Source organism: Diadema antillarum, unplaced genomic scaffold (assembly GCF_040938485.1).
Source record: "Diadema antillarum isolate AM-2024a unplaced genomic scaffold, OU_Dant_1.0 seq00000386_RagTag, whole genome shotgun sequence".
Classification (NCBI taxonomy): domain Eukaryota; kingdom Metazoa; phylum Echinodermata; class Echinoidea; order Diadematoida; family Diadematidae; genus Diadema; species Diadema antillarum.
This window is the reverse complement of record NW_027271384.1, coordinates 1,244,449-1,267,785: the sequence shown is the minus strand read 5'-3', so window position 1 is coordinate 1,267,785 and position 23,337 is coordinate 1,244,449. Positions and strand designations below refer to the sequence as shown.

The following is a 23,337-nucleotide window of genomic DNA, read 5'->3' as shown; positions in this document are numbered from 1 at the left end:
TCTCCGCTCACCTTCCAATGCAGTGTTCATTTACAGCGGTAATGGTATAGACCTCTGAAAAGTATCGTTATCAATCAAATCAAATGAATTTTCTTCCCTTTCGGTGTATCCCATGTCTGTCGACCTTTTCAACCTTTGTTGTATTCTTTCATAAGCAGCATTTTTGTTTTCTGTTGACATTGCCACTCCCCGCATGTATAGTGCTAAACCCTTCACGCGCCTAGCCGCACGGACAGAGCTTTTTTTTTTTTTTTTTCGTTATCAGTATTCCATTCAAACTTGACCTAGTCACACGGGCGCATCAGACCATGCATGGTGAATTTCAGAAACAATAGGCGTTTTCACATCAGCCCGATAAAAATCCAAGCTCGAGATATTTTTCGCGATCTCAAATTAGCGCGCTATTTCATTTCCTATTCACATCAGCCCGAACATTATCAAATAGAGCGCTAGTTCGCATTAATTATCCTGCTATTTCGGAAATTTCCCGAGTTGGACTCGAGAAATTTTCTCGATCAATTAACGCGCTAATTTGTATTCACGTTATCAAGTAGCGCTCTATTTCGTGATCGGGTTAATTCCCCAAGTCAGAAAATAGCGCGCTATTTAGAAACATCGGGCTGATGTGGAAACGCCTACTGTACACTAGAGGGGGAGGTAGGTTGTCTCTATTCATTGCAATTAATTTATTGACATCTTTGTCAATTGGCGCACAAAGCATAAGCCTTTCTTGCGGCCCCTTTTTATATTTCTTTTTATCAGCAGTAAACTATTACGGCGTGAAAATCAATGTCTTACACCTGCCTTACCCCTTTCAATTCCTTTATGCGTCTATGTGTGTTTGTACATGTATATGTGTGTGTGTGCGTGGGGTTTGTGTGATTGTATTTCGTGTATTACTTACATTTCAGTGAATGTGACCGTGTGTGTGTGATTGCTGGCAAAAATAATGATAACAGCCTAACAATGATTATTCCGCAATACAGTTGTATCATCTCCTTTACATGCTTCGTCAACTATGTTGTGTGATGCAGTTGCCCATTAAATCGTCTTTGCTTGCTTGCAGGTCTCATGCGAGAAGTTTCTGCCTTCGAGGGTGAAAGCTTCCGAAGACGAGACGCGCGCGTTGTGTGGCTCGCCGCTGTGACTGACCAAGGAGATATAAGGCGAGACTGTATCTGGGGCTGACAGCCATTAACTACCCTGTAGGAGCCTTCAAACTGCTCTTAACGTATGTGAAACTTCCAACTTGCTCTCGGAGTAAAACGCTATGATGGTGTTCCAGATATCACAGTGGAATGCAGTGTTCCTTCTATTTCATCTGTCGCTGTGCCCTTCTACAGGTGAGCTGAACATGCTTAATGTCTTTTCAACTGTCTTTTTCCTGTTACTGTCACTAAAGGATTTGATTTAGCTGTTCTATTCTCTCGCATTATACATTTGTTTATACTGGACTAAATTGTTGGTATCAATCAAGTGATGATCTAAAGAAAAAAACAAGTCTAGAAGAAAATTTGATTCGGTTCTACAGAGGAATTCCAGATCGGTTACAAAGTAATCATGCACTTGATATGAATATGCAAATGAGTGAGCTGACGATGTCATCCCTTCACAATTTCCATTGATCGTGTAGAAAAAAGTGACCAAAATATCAATGTTTCTGTTATTGAAGTGCAAATCATGATATAACTCCTGGTTGAATAACTTCAGAATGATGATCAATTAGATATATTGTAATTTGAGACTGGGGCATTGCGTTCAATGAAAAAAAAAATGGAAATGTCAAAATGTTACGTACAAACAATTATTATGGCAAGACGTGAGGAGAAGATAATCATCACGTTATCATTTGCATATTCATTTTGACTATTCAATAATTGCTTTCGGAAAAATTAGTGAAACTTCAATGCCCCAGTCTCAAATTACAATATATCTAATTGATCATCATTCTGAAGAATTGGGATAGGATTAGCGCGCATTGTGCAGCTCTCCACAGAGCTCCTATTTACTTTGTTATTTATACGGATTTAGCACACACTTTACATTTTGTGATCATTGTTATCTTGTTGTACTAGTGATCTAGACATTACTAGACCTTTTTTGAAGTGTTTGATCATTTTGGTCACTTATTCTACCAGGATCAATTTTTCTTTGCAACTGAGCCATTTTCAGCCAAGGCATGAAGGCATGGTCTCCCATACATTGTAAGTAGTTGCCTATATGTAATGTACTGCTACATGTACAGCTGTAAACCCACTGTAGAATGTGTATTCACTGGACCTGAACTTGGACACAATGGGACTTCTTCAGCTGTGCCTGGTGCTTGCTGTGTGTCTTCATGTGAGGCTGAATGGACCTGAACATTATGGACGCTCAACATTCCTTCCTTTTGTTCGTCAGCCTTTCGTCAGAAAGCATTTCTTGAAGTACAGGATCTCCTATAGCCAGAACTGCAGTGCTTCTTTTCAGATTGAGATACTGCAAGATGGAGATATCCACCCTAACCCAGGTCCAGACCAGCAAATGTCACCTACATCTTCTTTGCTCAGACTGTCATCTTCTGAACGAGGAATCAAGTACACTCCAACAGAGCTTCGCCACTTCAAAGACTGTAAGTCTTCATTACCTGGGCATGTATTTGAAATTATCAACGCTCTTCATATTAATCGTGCTAAAATGTCAGACAATGTCGAATATTTTGGCATTAAGCGCAGAAAGAAAACCAGGAGAGGAACGCGTGGAGGTAAGAGACATACATCTGATAGTGCTACACCCTCTGCCTCTACTCCTCGTAGCTATCTCAGGTTGTGCACTGTGAATACTCGTTCAATACGTAGTAAGTCAGCATCTATATTTGATTTCATCTGTGAAGGAAAGGCTGATTTGTACGCCTTAACTGAAACTTGGTTGACAGATAATGACTCCGCGCTCATCCATGATATCGTCCCTACTGGTCACCGATTTGTTCATTGTCCGCGTATTGGTCGTCGAGGTGGAGGAACTGCCCTCCTTTTTAAGGACACTCTTGATGTCCATCAATTTTTTGCTGGTGAAAAGAGATCATTTGAGTTTGCGTGTTACCACATATCACTCAAATCTTTCAAACTTGATCTCATAAATATTTACAGGCCGCCATATTCTGATGCTCATCCTATATCAATGTCTACTTTTATATCTGAATTTAATGAGTTTATACAAGAGTATTTGTTATGCAACATACCTGTTGTAATCACTGGTGATTTTAATCTTCATGTGGATATGGATAATTATGAGTCTAGGTCATTTTCAGATTTGCTTGAGTCATTTGCTTGTATTCAGCATGTTGATTTTAGTACTCATTTACGTGGTCACACTTTAGATTTGGTTATATCTCGTAAGTCAGACAACATAATTGTGGGTCGACCGTGGCCTGGTCCTTTACTGTCTGATCATTTCTCTGTTATGTGTGAGCTTAATTCAGTCAAGCCACATGCACCATCTAAGAAAATTTCTTATCGCAAAATTGGTTGTATAGATTTAGATTCATTGAAGCATGATGTGGCTAACAGTTTATTATGTACAGACACTCCTGACGATCTTACAGAGTTGGTTATCCTATACAATGATACACTTAGTTCAATTTTGGACAAACATGCACCTTTGATTACCAAGACTGTGTCATCTCATCCACGGGTACCATCGTTCACAGATGATGTAAGAACACAAAAAAGAATAAGAAGGAAAGCTGAGAAGAAATGGTTGAGAACGAAATCTCCTCTTGACTATGAGAATTTCAAAGCTGCCCGTAATAGAATTTTATTTGTTATGAATAGTGCCCGTCGTACATATTACTCTCAAATGATCAAAGAAAACAGTTCAGATCAAAGGTGTCTCTTCAATGTTACTAAATCACTGCTGAATATGACAAAGCTTCATGTTGTAATACCTCACCATATTGATAAGAGGACATTTGTTGATGATCTGGGAAAATTCTTCTGTGATAAGATAGTAAAAATTCATTCTCAGATTGAGTCCTCTGTAGATGATGGGATTTGTCCTTTTGATGATATAGATTTTCAGATTTCACACAATGCAAACTTCAATCATTTCAAAATGTTATCTGTAAGAGATGTTGAGAAATTAGTTTCTAGTCTGAGCAAAAAGTCCTGCTCCTTGGATCCCATGCCAACAAACCTTGTTTTGCATTGCACAGAATCACTCCTCCCGGTCTTTACTAAACTCATCAATGTGTCTCTCTCCAGTGGTCTCTTTCCATCTGAGTGGAAAATGGCACTAGTTAGGCCACTTCTCAAAAAACGTGGTATGGAAGTGAGTTATGACAACCTAAGACCAGTTAGCAATCTACAATATGTATCAAAACTGGTTGAAGGAGCTGCTACTCAGCAGATTTTAGAACACCTACAGGGTAATGAATTGCTTCCATGTATGCAGTCCGCATACAGGCAGTTTCATAGCACAGAAACGGCCTTAATTAAGATCAAGAATGATATTTTATTGGCAATGGATGATAAAAAGGTAACATTTTTGGTATTGCTTGATCTAAGTGCTGCATTTGATACTATCGATCATGGGATATTAGTGAAAATATTACATTGATCTTTTGGCATGAGTGAGTCTGTCCTTGCAAGGATTGAGTCTTATCTTTTTAACAGACAGCAAAAGATTATGATAGAGGATGTAATGTCAAAGAATTTTGATGTTCCATACGGGGTGCCTCAGGGGTCACGCCTTGGGCCCCTTCTTTTTACACTTTATACAAGTAATCTGATCAAGGGTATTCAATGTTGTTTCCCAAATATTTCTTGTCATTGTTATGCTGACGATACACAGTTGTATATTTCCTTCAGTCCTGATAGTGAACAACACATTGATAGTATTTCAAACTTAGAATCCTGTATATGTTATGTCCGTTCTTGGATGTCCAAACATAAGTTAATGCTTAATGATGGAAAGACTGAGTTTCTTGTTGTGGGGACACCAAGACAAGTAGCAAAGCTGGATATTAGTAAGATATCAGTTGGAGATTTGGAAGTTAAACCATCGAGCTCTGTGAAAAACCTGGGTGTATGGTTTGATTCTCGTTTAAACATGGAGAAGCATATATCAACCACATGCAAGTCTGCGTTTTATATGTTGCATAACTTGCGTCACATTCGTAGATATTTGAGCCAGGAAGACGCTGAAACTCTTGTTCACGCATTCATTAGCAATAGGCTTGATTATTGTAATGGGCTATTGTTTGGTTTACCAGATTCACAGATAACCAAGCTTCAGCGTGTACAGAATGCATGTGCAAGATTTGTGTTCAGTTCGTCAAAATTTTCACATATTACACCCGTTTTGAAGAAGTTACATTGGTTGCCAGTAAGACAGAGAATTGTATTTAAAATTTTGATACTCGTTTATAAAGTATTGTATGGTCAAGCACCTGGTTATCTATCAGAATTGATATCAATGAAATCACACTCATATTCTCATAATTTACGAAGTACACAGGATAAGTTGCTTCTAAAGCAATCTCACTTAAAAACGAAAGTAACTTTAGGGGACTGTGCCTTCAGCTGTGCTGCTCCAAAACTTTGGAATAAATTACCTGAGAAACTGAGGAAGGCATCATCACTTGTTGTCTTCAAATCTTTATTGAAGACTTATCTTTTTTCAGAAGCCTTTGATTAATTTGTTATTTATTTTCGTGTGTCTAATCAGTGACAGGAGCTCTGTTACATCACAGCGCAGTAGAGTATATTTACATAGTAGCTGCGCTATACAAATTTGTCTAATTATTATTATTATTATCATAACTTCCTTACTTTTCATCCGATTTTGATCAAATTTTCAATGTTATGATAAGAAATTTGACTACATCTTTTCAGACTAACTTTCAATTGCACTGGAATTATGTTTTTGCTTTGAATCAGCTGATTTGTCTAATTTTCTGTGGTCAAAAAACAGTTCCCTTGCCAGTAGATAAGGATGTACGTCGCGAGTTTGATACCCACGAGTCATACAGCCTCAGAGTTCACTTGGTGTCTAGCTCATGAGCTGTATATGATTCGTCGGTGGTATGACACGTGGGCGTATAACTCGTGGACTATGTGACTCGTGGGTTGTATGATTCGTGGGCTGTGTGACCATTCCCGATGTCTCTCATTGTTTTGTCCTGTCTCCGTTTTGTTTCCTTGATCATTATGCACTTCCAGTCGATCGCGTAGCCATACGTGCTTGTCTTTTTTCGTGGATCTCGCTTTATTTCAATTACACATTGACTTTGTTAAATTGATATAGGTTATGGTCGTCTTAATATCTATATCATTTTCAAATGTGTTGTCTTATTTTTATACTAGATCCTTGGAGTTATTGCATTTGAAAAAAAAAATCATGTTGGAATTGGTTTAAATATTTTGAATTAATTTGAATTTAATTCAATTTGCATATAAAAAGGTCTAAACGTCCACCTGACGTCTTTTGTCTTATCCACTATGTAATCTGAATGTTGCCTTTAAATATTATACATTCCATTTATCTTTGGACACCGAAACGAGAACGTGGTGAAGTCGTGGTCATCCCACGAGCCCGACACCAACGAGTCATACAGCCTACGATCTCGATTTTTTGAAAAAGGCCCATAAGTCATACAACCCATAAGTCAAGCAGCCCACAAGTCAGAGGGCCCACGAGCTCAACGCTAGGCGAAAGAGCCCTACAATCTTGGCACTATAGGCAACACACACCCACACACACAGACAAAAGGCCCACAAACTCGGCACTGAACATTAAAGGGGCCCTGAAATCCACAAATTTGAGCTCTGAGAGGGCTAAGATGTGTTTATTCTTTGATATTCTTTCACCAGTTGTTTGTAGAAAGCACCAATGTGAGAGAGAAACCACTTTTGCCACCCTGATATTGCACATTTTGAAGTTCCTAAGCCCCGCCCCTAAAAAAAGTCAACTTTCCACAAACGCGAGTCACGTGACCGCATACGTCATCTCAAGAATGAAGCTTTCGTAGCAGACGACAGCTGACAACATTTAGCCAATGTTCGAGGCACCCGTACCGCGTATACCCGGCCTTATCCGTACGCGTACCCCGCTGCTGTCGTGTGTTGATTGCTCGCAAGACGTTGGGTTGTCAAACGTTTGATTGCAAGAAAAATATTGTTTTAGGAGATCTTAGGTGCACCTTGTAAACCATGTCTAGACGAGTGTAGTAACACGGCAAAGGATGGGGTGAGTCTTCACTCCTTTTCCATAAGATCCAAATTTACGGAAAATTTAGACAACAAGAGTTAAGCTGACGAAGGCCGACTGGGATGGGCCCAGCAGCTCAAGCTAGGCATGCAGCGCCCACTTCCTTCGAAGTGGGGCTGCATACCCAGATTGTTATCAAATGAACGCATCAGAAGGCTGAAACCCGATGCTTGCGCCTGTCATTCCAGGTATGGTTTGCAAAAAGTATATTAGAAGTTCACCCGGTCAATACTTGCAATGCCCCCCCCCCCATAATATATGTAATGCACTAGTTATATAATATTGACTGGCCCTGAGGGAGGTACCAGAAAATATTGCCCAAACTGAAAGCATATTGCCCGCGTCGAAGACGAGGGCAATATGTTTTCAGTGCGGACAATATTTATCTGGTACCTCCCGAAAGAAAGGCCAGTCAATATCATAATCATTACCTATCCCACTATAGTTATAAAATTAAGAAAATATGTAAATACGGCTATACACTATATATGTAACAGATCAAGCCACATTTGACTACCTGTAGACCATCAACATGTTGAATAATTGCAAAATTGTTCATCAATGTATATCATTCAACTCCAACTTCAAAGATACATGTAGTTGTAACAGGCAAACTTCAAACTTCTGAACGTTCTTACACTTTATTTTTACTTCTCTATTTAAAATTTGAGAGTTGTGAAACTGATGGTCACTGTGCAATTACTGATCACAAATGGACTAGTTATTGCCTAGTGCTGCTGTAAGTGGTCGACCTTGTATGAGTTGATTTCTATTACATAACACTTCGTACAAGCTTTCAGAGGGTTAGCATATTCCTGCGTGCTTTGGCAGAGAGAGCACACCAAGGAAATTCAAAGTCTTTTGTTATGATAATGAGTTTGTCACAGTCCCTATAAATAGCAGGTATTCCCACTATTCGACATCTTTTCTTCGTGTGTTCGGCAGAGAGTTAGCTTGCACAGTGCAACTAAGCTTCGCTTACTGATCTTTTTCGACGTGTGACAAACCTGAGTGATACAGAAGACAACGGTTCACAGCCGCCGGTAACGGGGCTGTATATCAGGTAGAGCTTCTGCGGTGTGTGTAACTGACACCCTGGGACACCCTGGACGTCCTGGAATGTTTCCTTTTCGTGGTCGATCGGACCCTTACGAAAAAGTCCTGTGGTACTCCTGTGGTAATTACCACAGGACGGTACCACAGGAAAGTACCACAGGACAGTACCACAGGACAGTACCACAGGAATTGTCCTGTGGTATTTTGGGACATACCACAGGACAGTACCACAGGAATTCCTGTGGTATTTTGGGACGTACCACAGGGCAGTACCACAGGACAGTACCACAGGAATTCCTGTGGTATTTTGGGACGTACCACAGGGCAGTACCACAGGACTAGTACCACAGAACAGTACCACAGGAACTGTCCTGTGGTATTTTGGGACAGTACCACAGGACAGTACCACAGGTCGATCATTACCACACAGCATTACCACAGGGCAGTACCACACAGCATTTCCATGGTACCACAGGAGAGTACCACACAGGATAGATCGAAAAAAAAAATCTGGGAGACTTTTAGCCACATTTCAAGGAATATTTCTGATAGGTGAGTGATGGATTTTAGGACAAACATGGCCCTACTTAATAACCTGTCCTACTCCTAACATATAACCTCAAACGAAAGTCTAATGGCCAAGTGCCAATCTAGTCCTATAATAGATCTATATAGTCATATTCTATTCCTAGGTAGCCATCCACCCTCTCAGTACATATATATATGGCCGTCTATCCGTAAAGCATTAAATGGTTACTAACTCGATTATACTTTATTATCAAGATATGAAATTACACTTTCATAACAATATCTATGATATTGGGAATAACATAACATAATTAGACAATCTTTCATAAAGTTCAAAGTAAGTTCCATCATTAATACTTTGACTTTTTAAGTCATATATGTATTTTCTAAAATCTAGAGTGCTTTTTATGAATATTCATGAGCTATGTAAAAATTTGTACCACAGGAGTACCACAGGAGTACCACAGAAGTCCTTATGAAATTTCTCATGCTTTACATCAGCACTTTCACTAAATAGGTAATACTGTAGTATAGGACAGGATAAGTAATGGCAAATCAATTGTTATAATTCACAGCATAACTCATCTATCAATTAATTGAGGAATATTAATATGTGCTTTTTTGTTTGTATTTTTGTTATAAATTTCAGTTGATTCTGCCTTACAATTATCCTGTGTGGTACTCCTGTGTGGTACTGCTGTTTGATATTCTCCTGATGTGATAGTCCTCTGGTATAAAATGTTAAGAAAAAAAAAAAGAATATCCTGTAGCATTTTTCTGTGGTACTTACGAATTTAATTTGCTGTGTGGTACTTCTGTGTGGAATAGCACCATATTATGATTTTCCTGTGGGATTTTGGACAGTTCCTGTGGTACTCTCCTGTGGTATACATCAAAAATTACCACAGGAATTCCTGTCGTACTGTCCTGTGGTACGTCCCAAAATTCCACAGGACAATTCGTGTGGTACTGTCCTATGGTACGTCCCAAAATACCACAGGACAAGTCATGTGGTACTGTCCTGTGGTACTATCCTGTGGTACTTTCCTGTGGTATTGTCCTGTGGTACTGCCCTGTGGTACTGCCCTGTGGTACTGTCCTGTGGTACGTCCCAAAATACCACAGGACAAGTCGTGAGGTACTGTCCTGTGGTACTATCCTGTGGTACTGTCCTGTGGTACGTCCCAAAATACGACAGGACAAGTCGTGTGGTACTGTACTGTGGTACTATCCTGTGGTACTGTCCTGTGGTACTGCCCTGTGGTACGTCCCAAAATACCACAGGACAAGTCGTGTGGTACTGTCCTGTGGTACTATCCTGTGGTACTTTCCTGTGGTACAGTCCTGTGGTACTGCCCTGTGGTACTGTCCTGTGGTACGTCCCAAAATACCACAGGACAAGTCGTGAGGTTCTGTCCTGTGGTAATATCCTGTGGTACTGTCCTTTGGTATGTCCCAAAATACCACAGGACAAGTCGTGTGGTACTGTCCTGTGGTACTTTCCTGTGGTACTGCCCTGTGGTACTTTCCTGCGGTACTGCACTGTGGTACTGTCCTGTGGTATGTCCCAAAATAGCGGGACGAGTCGTGTTGTACTGTCCTGTGGTACTATCCTGTGGTACTTTCCTGTGGTACTGTCCTGTGGTACTGCCCTGTGGTACGTCCCAAAATACCACAGGACAAGTCGTGTGGTACTGTCCTGTGGTACTATCCTGTGGTACGTCCCAAAATACCACAGGACAATTCCTGTGGTACTGTCCTGTGGTACTATCCTGTGGTACTTTCCTGTGGTACTGTCCTGTGGAACTGCCCTGTGGTACTGTCCTGTGGTACGTCCTAAAATACCACAGAACAAGTCGTGTGGTACTGTCCTGTGGTACTATCCTGTGGTACTTTCCTGTTGTACTCTCCTGTGGTACGTCCCAAAATACCACAGGACAATTCATGTGGTACTGTCCTGTGGTACTGTTGTGTGGTATACATCCCAAAATACCACAGGACAATTTGTGTGTATACTGTCTTGTGGTACTGTCCTGTGGAACTTTCCTGTGGTAATGTCCTGTGGTACTGCCCTTTGGTACATCCCAGAGTACCACACGATCCTGTGACACAGTACCACACAGTTCCTGTGTTAACATATATTTGTGTGGTACATTGTGTGGTATCAACCAGTACCACAGGGAGTACCACATGAGCCTGTAAAACAGTACCACACTGGCAGTTCCTGTGGTAACATTTATTTATGTGGTACATTGTGTGGTACTGACAAGTACTACAGGGAGTACCCTACAAGCCTGTGGTACAGTACCACACAGTTCCTGTGGTAACATTACAAGTGTGTGGTACATTGTGTGGTACCGACAAGTACCACAGGGAGTACCACAGGACTTTTTTGTTAGGGCGAATGTTTACGTTTAAAGCAGGAAGGTGGGGAGAGAGATTCCACTCTTTCTCTTCCCACCTCCCCTAACCGGAAGATTGCACTGTTTGCACATACTGTTGTCCCCGCGTTCACATTGGTCCCCGCGACGCGGGGACAGCCATAAGAGATCTTATCTTTTTTACGACTGACCGTTCACATTGGTATCTCATCTGTCCCCGAGCTGCAATTGGGGCTTGGGGCGAGCTCTGCCAGGCATAGCGCATGCGCACATTTGATGACCACAGCTGGACGCTATCAATTTCGCCCCAAGGTCACTCTCCCCTCCAAAACTTGTCCCCGTACCCGACTTGCTTGGCGGGGACGGGGGGACAAGTCCCAGTGAGCGTTCACATTATAGTTTTGGAGGAGAAAGTCCCACAGCTCGGGACTTTCCCCGCGTCGCGGGGACCAAACCCGCTCAGACCAATCGATAAATCCCCAAATTCCACAGTACGATGGAATAGTGTAAGAGTGCTGGTTTTATGTGTCGGTAGCGTGGTGTGCACTCTTATGCCAAGCCACAGTCGAACATTAATCCAGTCAGAAGACAAGATGGTAGTCCAAGATGTACAATCGTTTATTAAATATAAAGATCAGGAACAGTTATTATAGGGTGAACATTACAATGGTCCAGAATTCAAGGATGATGAATAATGAGTACTAAATAAAAAGAATGCTGTTCACTCCTTCTTGGCACATGACCGAACAGAGTCGGGGCCGGAGTAAGATTGCCTCTTCAACTAGGTAGGTAGGTAGGTTTTCCCTCAAGAGGGGGACGGGACATTGTTGTAAAAACTTGTCTCCTGGAGTTCCTGTTGATTTCCTCTGGGTTATCCTCTTGGTCCGATGAACGGCCTGTAGTTGCGAAGTTCCTTGTAGTTCCTAATGGTCTGTGATCTGATGATGTTGATGGCTAGAAGTTCCTTGTTGATGGCGTGGTCCTGAATCGGCAGCTGGTCTAGTAGGCGTTGACGTAGTACTGTTGTTCGCGGGCATTCGGTGAGATCGTGGACGTGTTGGCATGTGATATCCTGGTTGCAGTAGGCGCAGTTGGTTGACTTCTTGATGATCTGTCTGTTTGTCTTGGCTCTGGTCCTGATCCTGTTGATGTTGCTCTGGGTCCTTCTTGGTAGTCTGTTGAGGGCTTCCTTGGATTCCTTGGTGTTGTGTAGGCTGATGTTCCATTTGAGGGATTCGCTCTGGCTGAGTTGGATGACATTCCTCCATCTGGCATCTGCTGTGTGTCGAAACTGAGTCTTGGTCTGGCGTTGGCTGATTCTGATGATGACGTCTGATGCTGGTTTCCTCGTTCCTTTCTTTGCGGCGGCGTCTGCTGCTTCATTCAGTTCAGTTCAGTTCAGTTTAGTTTATTTTTGCACCAAGCATTAAAAATATACAGAGCAGACAATAAAAACATGAATGTACAAAATGAGATACAATAGAGAAAAATTCATAAGACATAAGACATACAATTAGAAATAATGTGGCGGTATGACTACATACAAAGACAATGCCATTGGTGGGGGAAGCAGCAAGAAAGGAAAAGCCCTTGTGAGTAGCTGACCCATTGTACTGTAACATACATATACCTTAGACAGATTCAGGAAAAGAAATGACAGTTTCCCCGCGTTCACATTGTCCCCCGCGCCGCGGGGACAGCCTCAAGAGATCTTATCTTTTTTACGACCGACCGTTCACATTGGTATCTCATCTGTCCCCGAGCTGTGGGGGCAATTGGGGCTTGGGGCGAGCTCTGCCAGGCATAGCGCATGCGCACATTTGATGACCACAGCTGGACGCTATCAATTTCGCCCCAAGGTCACTCCCCCCTCCAAATCTTGTCCCCGTACCCGACTTGATTCGCGGGGACGAGGGGACAAGTCCCAGCGAGCGTTCACATTATGGTTTTGGAGGAGAAAGTCCCACAGCTCGGGACTTTCCCCGCGGCGCGGGGGACAATGTGAACGCAGTGTTAAGTTGACAAAACGGAACAAGTCAAACCAATGCAATCATTACAAAAGAAAACTACGGAGATATGGACGATAACAACACAGAAAAACAGCAACAACAAAAATAAAAATACGCCTTGAATTAACTACGTTTGTAATCTTCCAGTAAAAAGTGTTTATATTTGATTTTGAAACTATTTATAGATTGTGATGCTTTAATTTCTGTAGGGATAGAATACCATATATGAGGACCCTGATATATAACTGAATTTTTAAAAAATGAGGTGCGCATGTGATATAAATGATAGTTTGCAGAATTTCTGTGCCGTAATTATGAATAGTGCTGTTCAGCGAAAAATAATCTAAAAGGGATTCTGGAAGTAACTTTTTGTAACATAGATACATAAAAATACCCAACTGTAAAAGATAAATATCATAGAATTGCAGCATCTTATACAAATGAAAGATTGGTTTTGAATGGGCAAGATATGAAGCATGGTGTACAATACGTATTGCACGTTTTTGCAAGACACAAACTCTGCTCAACTGGGTTTTTGATGCATTGCCCCAAATTATGATCCCGTATGACAAATGTGGTAAAACAATTGAATTATAAATCATTTTTAAAAACACTTTAGGCATTGACTTTAATTTATACATAACACCAATATTCTTTGCCAACACATTACAGACGTTATTTACATGAGCATTCCAGGTAACATTTTCATCAAGTATTAATCCTAAAAACTTCAAAGCCGACACACGATTTACCTGAGAGGCACAGATATTGACAGAAAAATTATCAATATTACATTTTCTCTTGGTGAATAGCATATAATTAGTTTTATGAACATTAATTGTAAGTTTATTTGAATAAAACCACTTTGTCATCAGAGTAAGTTCTTGATTCAAAATAATTTGTAACTCTAAAATATTCTTGTGTGAAAGAAATATGCTCGTATCATCGGCAAAAAGAATAAGCTTTAAAGTTTCAGAAACATTAAAAATGTCATTGATATATAACAAAAATAGTAAAGGTCCCAAAATAGAGCCCTGGGGCACTCCACATCTTATGCCTAAATTAAATGATTTATCATTACAGATGCTTACATATTGTTTACGTTCACACAAATAACTCTTAAGTAATTGTAATGGTAATCCTCTAATTCCATATGCATATAATTTATGTACCAATATATTATGATCAAGCGTGTCGAACGCCTTACTTAAATCAAGAAATACACCAATCATATATTCTTTATTCTCAATCGCAGTTACAACTTCATGCACAAAATTCACCACAAAATTCACCATTTCCTGGGATGCCGACGTGGCTGGGGATCCAGTTGACGATGATGTCCTCCGGCTGGTTTTTTTAGTCGATGATGGCTTCCTTGATGGCTGCGAGTTCTGTCTGGACTGTTGAAGATCCGTCTGCTGCTCGAAATGATGATGTAGAGTGCGGGGCGACGAACGCGAATCCTGCTGTACCGTCGGTGTTGACAGATCCATCCGTGTAGTAGACTAGCGGGGTTGAGTGATGACCTCCTGCTTCTCTGATGCTCTGGTAGGCTGATCCTGCGACGATGTCGTTGTCGACGTTGGTCTTGCTGTCGTAGGGTCTGGAGACTCGGAGATCTGCTGCAGGCTTGTCCCACGGTGGCTGGATGAGTTGTTCGTGTGCTTCTGGTAGATAGTTGTCCGTTGGAGTGTGGATGCGCCAGTTGTCCACCGTGGTGAGGAGCCAGGTGTTGTCCTTGAATGCTTCCCTGTTTTTCTGAAGAGCAGATCGAACGTCGTGGTGAAGAGGATGGCTGGGTCTCCGTAGAACTTTGTCGGTGAAGATTGCTAGAAGTGCGTCGTGACGAAGATGTAGCGGGGTGAGTCCAATCTCATGAAGGCAGGCTTGTGTACATGTCCAGGCTGGAACTCCGAGAATCAGTCTGGCAGCTTTGTTCTGGATGACTTCGAGATGATGTTTAACCGGGATGCGAAGGAGATAGCGATGAAGGCGTAGTCGAGGGTAGGCCGAATGATCGTACCTCTTCAACTCCAGGAGCACAAGATTATAATATGAGCATGGATAGGAGAGGGCCTCTGATGTGGGGATTATAGTTTCATTGAACAGTACTGAGTAAGGGACTGGCTGTGGGAATTGTAAACACAGTTAGTCTGAATTTACTTAAACTTGATTGGGCACAAAGGGAAGGATTAACTATTAAGTAGATTAACCAAAGTAATAACAAAGATGGTGGGGTTCTGAATGGAAGTTTAATTGGAGGTTTGATGGTCTTCTTAATAAAAGGATAGGAGATTATAAAACTGGGAAGTGTACACAGGGTTTTGGATTGAGCAGATTTAGACAGAATGATTGGGCAGGAAATGGGGATAAATTCTTAACCCGGTCAATCAAGAAACACTTGTATTCTACATAAGGTTTGTTCTGTTTTATGATTTTAAATAAATGATTCACTAAAGTATGAAGTCCCAATTTCTCCATCTTACATTCGTCTCATCTTTCAAAAAGAAACGTCCTCGTTTCATAATTATATACTGCAATAGTTAAGGAATTCAAAAGATTGACATATGAAGAAATTGTAATACACTAACGGAGAGAAAAAAAAATAAGAAAACACTATTGACATGTAAATGCAATATAGTGACGATTGCTACACAAAACATAGTAAAACTGAGTAGCATATAATAACTAACACAATAGTAAAATAAATTTAAAAAAAAGAAATTGATGTGTACATAAATCTTGCAGTTGAGGTAACAAAACAAAAAAGATGTAGGGGCGTCGGAGTCAAAGGCTAGGGGAGGAATGTCGCACTCAATATAGAAAGAGGGGAAAGTGGGCTAGAAATGGTAGAGAAAGGGGTGGAACTGTCCAAATCAGTCCCAGTGGAAGATGATGTAGGGGCGTCGGAGTCAAAGGCTAGGGGAGGAATGTCGTAGTCAATATAGAAAGAGGGGAAAGTGGGCTAGAAATGGGAAGAGTGCACTTCAGAGATCGGATTGGAGTTGGGGGGAATGGGGGTGAGGGGTGATGGGAAATCACTGCACATCTTTGTGGTAGTGAGGGAGGCGGGAAAACTGAGGTGCGATATGAATTACAGGCCTCACAGTGAGAGCAGAGGTCCGCAATGTCTTTGCGCATCCCATGCCAGTAGCAGAGCCCTTCGATAAGCTCAATTGTCTTGGCTGTACCGAAGTGAAGAGCTGACATGGAAGAATGCATGACAGACAGGACAGTAGGGATCACAGAATAGGGAATGACAATCTGTTCTATCATTATCCCAGAGGGATGTCTCTTCCGCCGACACAACAATCCATCACGAATTACGAAACGCTCAAACTGATGCCGGAACCTGAACAAGCATTCATCGTAATGAGGGATGGCCGATTTGGGGGGTACATATCCAGAACGGATCCAGTCAGTGACCTGCCGGATGATTAGATTCTGGTGCTGAACCTGATGAAAGCGTACACCATGTTCTAACAGAACACTAAAAAACGAGGGAACGTTAGTAGGAGGAGCGGGAGGAGAGGGAGGAGATGAAATTGACGATGAATCGGCACATGCTGATGCTGATGACGGAAGTGAAGCTACTTTAATCGGTACAGCTGGTGATGGAGATGAGGGAGGGGATGGATTATGACCTCTGTCTATTGTTGAAGGGAAAGATGAAGATACAGGTAAATCGTCATGGCCACCTTTGTAATGACCACCCGGAGAAGGAGGCGGGGGGGGGGGGGGGGGGGGGGTGGAGAAGAAAGCTTTCTCACACTGGGGGTATCATGTGGAGGTGGGGGTGGAGAATGAAGTCTGGTGGAGGTTGGTTGGGGTGACCGAGGAGGGGAGGAATCATCCCGAGAATATGATGTGTCAAGAAATGAAGGGGTACGCGGACGATTGGAATGTTCACGATCTTGGGGGTCGCGAGTGGTTCAAAAAATTTTGAACATGTTCAAAATTTTCCCTAACTCGAAGTAACCCGTGCTGAACTCTTTCAAACTCGTAATATACTCGTACTACTCGTAACAAACTCTCAATACTCGGATGAAGCTCGCGATGAACTCTTCGTAACTCGCCACCTTCAAGTATATACGCGAGTTCTGCTCGAGTTTTGAAGAGTGCAATACGAGCACTACGAACCTACTACCCGTATGAGTAAGGGGGAGTTGCCCTCGAGCTAAGCGCGAGTTTAGATCGAGCTCTGCGACTTACAACGAGTTTTGTGTTCGCTTATTCAAAGTGCATTGAACTGACCTATTGATATGGAATTATTCACCTTTCACAGGGATTGCGCGAACTCATAACGGACTCGTAACAGGCTCGTAACGGGCTCGTAACAAGCTCTTTATAACTCGATGAAAGCTCGATTTAAGTCGTACACAGGTCATCACAACTCGCCCCAAGATCGGTGTGACTCGTATCACGCTCGGATCACTCGTACCGCTATCGTAAATTCGATGTTGCCTCGTAGATCACTTATGCGCAGCTCATTAAAACTGACAAAGTTCACGCGAGTTCACGCGAGTTCACGCGAGTTCACGTGAGTTGAAGCTCGTGCAGCTCGGCACAACTCGGGACTCCAAGTCGGCTAAGTGGGAACCTTGCTTTAACTCGGCTAAGTGGGAACCCTGCTTTAGATTCTATTCATGTCACGTGTAGCTTGCATTTTATGTGGTGACTATCAAGCGGTGTTTCATACTGGCTTTGTGAGTAAATTCAAGGTTTTTGTCGCCGTTTTGTGCTCACAAATCTGTGCCTCTACAATAATGTAGCTATTGGTAATTTGAAAGGAAAAAAAATCGTAGATTTGTCATACAATTTACATCGAATCAAAGCTTGGGATTTTCTCTACAATTATGTTTATTACATGTCTAGGGTAGCTAACACTAATATAAGAAAAAAGTTACATAGGTTTGAAAAACAGAATATCTTTCACAAAGCATGACTACGTTGCAGTCTCAGAATAATGTGGCACACAGGGGTTTTACACCATGGCATACCGACAAAGAGTTGATAAAAGAAATGCATGTATGTAAATCAGTGAAAATAGATGAAATAAAAACAACATGATGATACTAGTATTAATACAGTAGACGTTACTTGTAACAATAAATAAAGTCTTTGCTCTGAAATTGGAATGATCAGATTTTGTCTCTTGTGTTGACATAAATAATCATTTAAAAAATATTACAACTGCTGAACAAACAAAAATCCACATATATAGAGATCTACACGTATTTTGCTGTAATGTTTTCAGAACCAATAAAAGGTCTGATTAAAAATTCTGTTCATGTGAATGCGCAGAAATTTCTGATTTAGGCTTTATGATCAGATAAAGAGCGGGGATAATTAATAAAATGAAACATCATCATTCATCAGCATGAACCTAGTGCAGTGTAGGCCTTAGAGGCTGTTGTTCGTACATCAGCATTGGGAAACAGCCGGGGCTGACCTTTTATGGTGGGAGCCCGATGACTGCATACTAGTAGTTCCCCACAATAATTTGTCAACAATAAGTATGTTTTTTCATAGTCCATTGCCATAATTCAACATCATGCTTATATGCAAATATGATTGCTGAAAGTTGCAAGAACATACTTTTATTATTTCTAAGCGAAGCAAATCTCAATTCTGCTCATGCAGTTCGAGTTCGTAGCTCAGCTCAGGAAAAAAAAAAACCCACAAACGATAAATGCCGAGGCTAAGCCTCGTTACATATAGTAGTTACGGCCAAGGCGCGGTCAAAGTGCTGCGCGGCTAGGCTAGGCTGGCAGTGACAGTAGCAAACGCTCGCTCCCCGGGCCGACCGGGGTGATAATAGGCCTACTACTAGCAAGGAGGTTTAAGAGATGGAGTTCCAACTGGCTGTAATTATTCAAACAGCTGCCATTTTCTATTGATGCACAAAAGAATTCCACAGGTGCACTTGTGCCTTTGATGATCAGGGTTCCATGCCGCCGTCTTGTTGAGCAATCTGGAGATTCATTTTTTTTTAAACATTATATCGTCCATATTCTGCTTGTTTGATATGTCAAATAGAATGAATGTTCTCTTAATGATAATAGTGGGGCAGATATGTGAAAAATTTGCTCACATCCGGCGGAAATTGTGAAATTTTGCATAGAGGGGTATTTTGGGGCGCTGATTTCAAAAATTGCCGGATCCAAGAGATCTGACCACTGGGTCGGCCGCCATTTTGAATTCCAATATGGCCGCCATGACGAAACGACGAAATCCCTATATCTTTGGTTCCACGTGACCTGTACACTGATAATTTGCTACAGAAGGGTATTTCTACATTCTCAATTCAATAATGGATTGATATTAGAAGTCTATCAAACCTCATGGCCGCCATTTTGAAATCCAAGATGGCCGCCAAGACGAAACGTTGAAAAAGCCCTATTTTGAGTTCTAAATGACAAACGGAGCTCAAATTTGGTGCTCCAAGGTATGTGAACATATAAAAGTAAATAAAAGATAAATTTGTCATGCCAGACAAGCTGCATGGCCGCCATTTTGAATTCCAATATGGCCGCCCAGACAAAGTACAGTTGATAATCCCTATCTTGAATTGTAAATGACGAGGCGTTGGCATTAGCACACAAAAGTGTATTAACATGTTGGATTCAATAATGGATGAATTAAAAATGTTCGGCAAGCTGCATGGCCGCCATCTTGAATATCAATATGGCCGCCCAGACGAAAATGTTGAAGTTCCCTATCTTGAATTCTTAATGGCAAATAGAGGTAAATTTTGTTGCCCAGATTTCTTTAGAACGTGCCGATTTGAATAATTGGTCAATCGAAATGTGTCTGACCACCTACATGGCCGGCATTTGAATTCCATTATGGCCGCCCAAGCAAACATCGGGACTTAATTAGATCCCGCATGCACGGGGTGCAAAAAAAAAAGTGCAGCAAAAAGCCGTCATTCACGTTCACTGACGTCATAATGTAGGCCTACATACTCCAGCAGTGCGCACCCAATGAAATTACAAATGCGCGCTTAATCACTTACAAATGCGCGCTCAATCACTTATTCATTGTAAACAATGTCCAAGTCTTGTGTACCGTATTTGGAATACATTCCTACGGACATCGTGGTCATCGTGGGAACTCGCCTACGTCATGTAGTTGACTGATATTACCAAATAAAGGTAAATGAGATTTGTTCACTAAACCGTATTATATAAAGAAAATAATACTTAGGTTTAAGGTCGTGACGTTTTCAGTCAGATGCAGCTTGTTCTTATAGGGGTAAAAATGTCCTGGAACATGCAGTCGTTTGTGCCTTGTGCATGTTGCACCATATAAAATACCCCTGTACGTGATGCATCTCTACTGACACATTTGCATTTCTGCATTATTTGTTTGATATCAGAATGAATTGAGAATGATCATGATAAAGACAAACTTTGTCTCTAAAAGGTTGACATAAGGTCAGTTACTGGCAGTTTGCACGCTGCAAAATTTCGAAGTATTTGATAGAATATGTTAGCTATATTTGTATTTTGTATTTTTATTTGTTAGCTGCTTCATGAAGTTTGTAAATGTATAACTATGAAATGCTTTGATTTTCTTATCATCAAAATAGTCTTGCGACATTCATTCCTCTTGACGCTGTTACATATTCTACATGTATGTTCTTGTCCATCTATACTTATATAAACACATGATTTTCAGTACGTCTTCTAGACGTAGGGTATATTTGATGTACCAGTAAGCACGTTGAAATATTCCGCAAGACTTGTTATTCTGTAAAAGGCACTGAGAAGATAAAGACCGTAACAGAAACAGAATCTAGCATTACTGTTGTCATTCCAATAATTTCTTTATTTCACATTCTTTCTCTTCATTATCAATTACTGGACTCGAAGAAGACATCGTCAACAATGGCAAGTCCTATAGACTGGAACATTTGCGCTCTTTGTCAGGAACGTTCCGAGACTGAACCACTAAGAGATGCAAGTAGAGCGAGCAATCAGTCAAGTAGAGATGTCTATGAGACTCTAGCTCGAAACCTCAAGACATTGAATCACTTAGGTGCCTTGCCTGGCGGGATAAACATCTGCAGACTAAATGACGGTTGTGGTATTGCAGAAACCCTAGCTGCGCATGCTGCCAAATTAGTAGAGCAGATAAGCCGAAAAATTGTGCAAAATTGGACTAAAGCATGAAACTTTCACCAGTGTTAGTACATGTTATAAGATTCATTTTAAGATCGGGAGGTAAGTCTGAATTGACCTCTGATTACCTCCAAAGGTCAATGACCTCAAAATTTGATAAACATTGATATTTTGCGTCATTAATTAATGTTAAATATGGTAATGATGTACTAAAGACTCATTTTTCTTACAGTGGAATTGTCTTCATGTTCCATAGAACCCTGACAGGTTTACTTTTGACCTCTGATGACCTGCAGAGTTAAATGACCTCAAAATATCAGAATATTGATATTTTGTCATTGATTAATGATAAACACGGCAATGATGTACTAAAACCTTTTTTTAACAGTGGAATTGCCTCAATGTTCCGCAGATCCTTGACAGGTTTTTAGCTTTGACCTCTAATGACTCCAGAGGTCAATCACCTCAAATTATCAGAATTTTGATATTTGGTGCAATTGGTTGATGATAAACATGATAACGATGTCCTAAACATTCATTTGTGTTACAACTGAATCGTTTTCCTATTCCTCAGATCAAGAGAAATTATTTATACGTCTCTGCCTTTGACCGCTGAGGACTGTGACAGGTCAATGACCTCAAAATATCAAAATATTGATATTTGATGTATGTTCAATGGTTAACTGTATACCTGGTGTGCTATTATGCATTATGCTATTAGCATTTATGCTACAAGAAGTGTCTTCTCATCCCACAGAACATTGGCCATTACGGTACCCTATGTATATCCAACTTTGACCTCCAAGGACAATGTGAGGTCAGACTTTTAGAATATCAAAATTTGTGTAGGACTGCAAATATTGATGTTTGGCTTCATTGGTTTAATCCTGAATGTTTAATCATGTACAAATCACGCCTTGACGTTATAATCAAAGTATATGTATGCATATTCCACAAAGCATTGGTTCATAGTAACAGGTCTCAGGAATGTGAGCGGTCAATTACTTCAGAAATGAAGCTTACGTGTCTTCATCAGTGATGGCAGTGACCTCAAATATAATATTTATGTTAGGGTTAGTTATGCAGACTAGCTTGCATGAAATTATGTGCAACATTATCCAATTTGCACTGGACAAAATTTGTACGCTTAAACATGGAAGGTGGGGAGAGGAGTACCATATTTTGGGTTGATGCTTAATGGTTTGTAAAAAGGCATATGGCAAACTAAGTCCCTTGAACTGGATGAAAGGATGACAGATGCTAACTAGAAAACAACAGGCCCACCTCATCAGGTGTACGTCACAACCCAAACAACCCGAGTCGTACAGCACATGAGTTACGCAGCCCACGAGTCATACATCCCGTGACCTAAACACTAGATGAACAAGGTCAATGAGCTCGACATCAAATATAATAGGCCCAAAAGCTGAGCGGTCCGCGAACTCGACACTCGACGAAAACAAGGCCCACGAGATTAATATATGTATTACATCAGAAAGCTTAATCTATTCAGTGTAGGTCTTGTGGACCTCCCCCTCCCCCCATGTGTCGGACCCTTATGGGCCTGGTTTGCCTATACTATAAGCAGGGCTCGACACTAACGGTGGCCCGGTGGCCCGGGGCCACTAAAAACGCACATCGGGCCACCAAAATTTCAGAAATGAAGACTTTGGTGGCCTGATCGGGCCACCAAAAAATGTCGGATGTTTGCCTTTGGGCCACCAAAAATAAAAGTTAGTGTGGAGCCCTGCTATAAGTGTCAAGCTCATGGGCAATGCTACCTAGTTTCGAGCTGGCGGGCCTGTGTCGGTCAGTGTCAAGCTCGTGGGCTTCATGGTTCCGATGAATAACTCATGGTCCTGGAGCATATAAGTGACGTCATGGACCATTTGGAAAGCGACATACTGTGAGGCATAACATGCATTCCACATGAAGCAACCCTGTGTCTTGCAACTTGCTATTGTCATCCAATTGAGTTTGGGTCATTAC

At 41.2% G+C, this 23,337-nt stretch overlaps 1 pseudogene; it reads left to right on the top strand.

Moving 5' to 3' along the window:
* Positions 1–1,126: 1,126 nt before the first annotated feature.
* Positions 1,127–23,337, top strand: part of LOC139731900 (dual oxidase 2-like) — a 90,803-nt pseudogene continuing 68,592 nt past the window's right edge.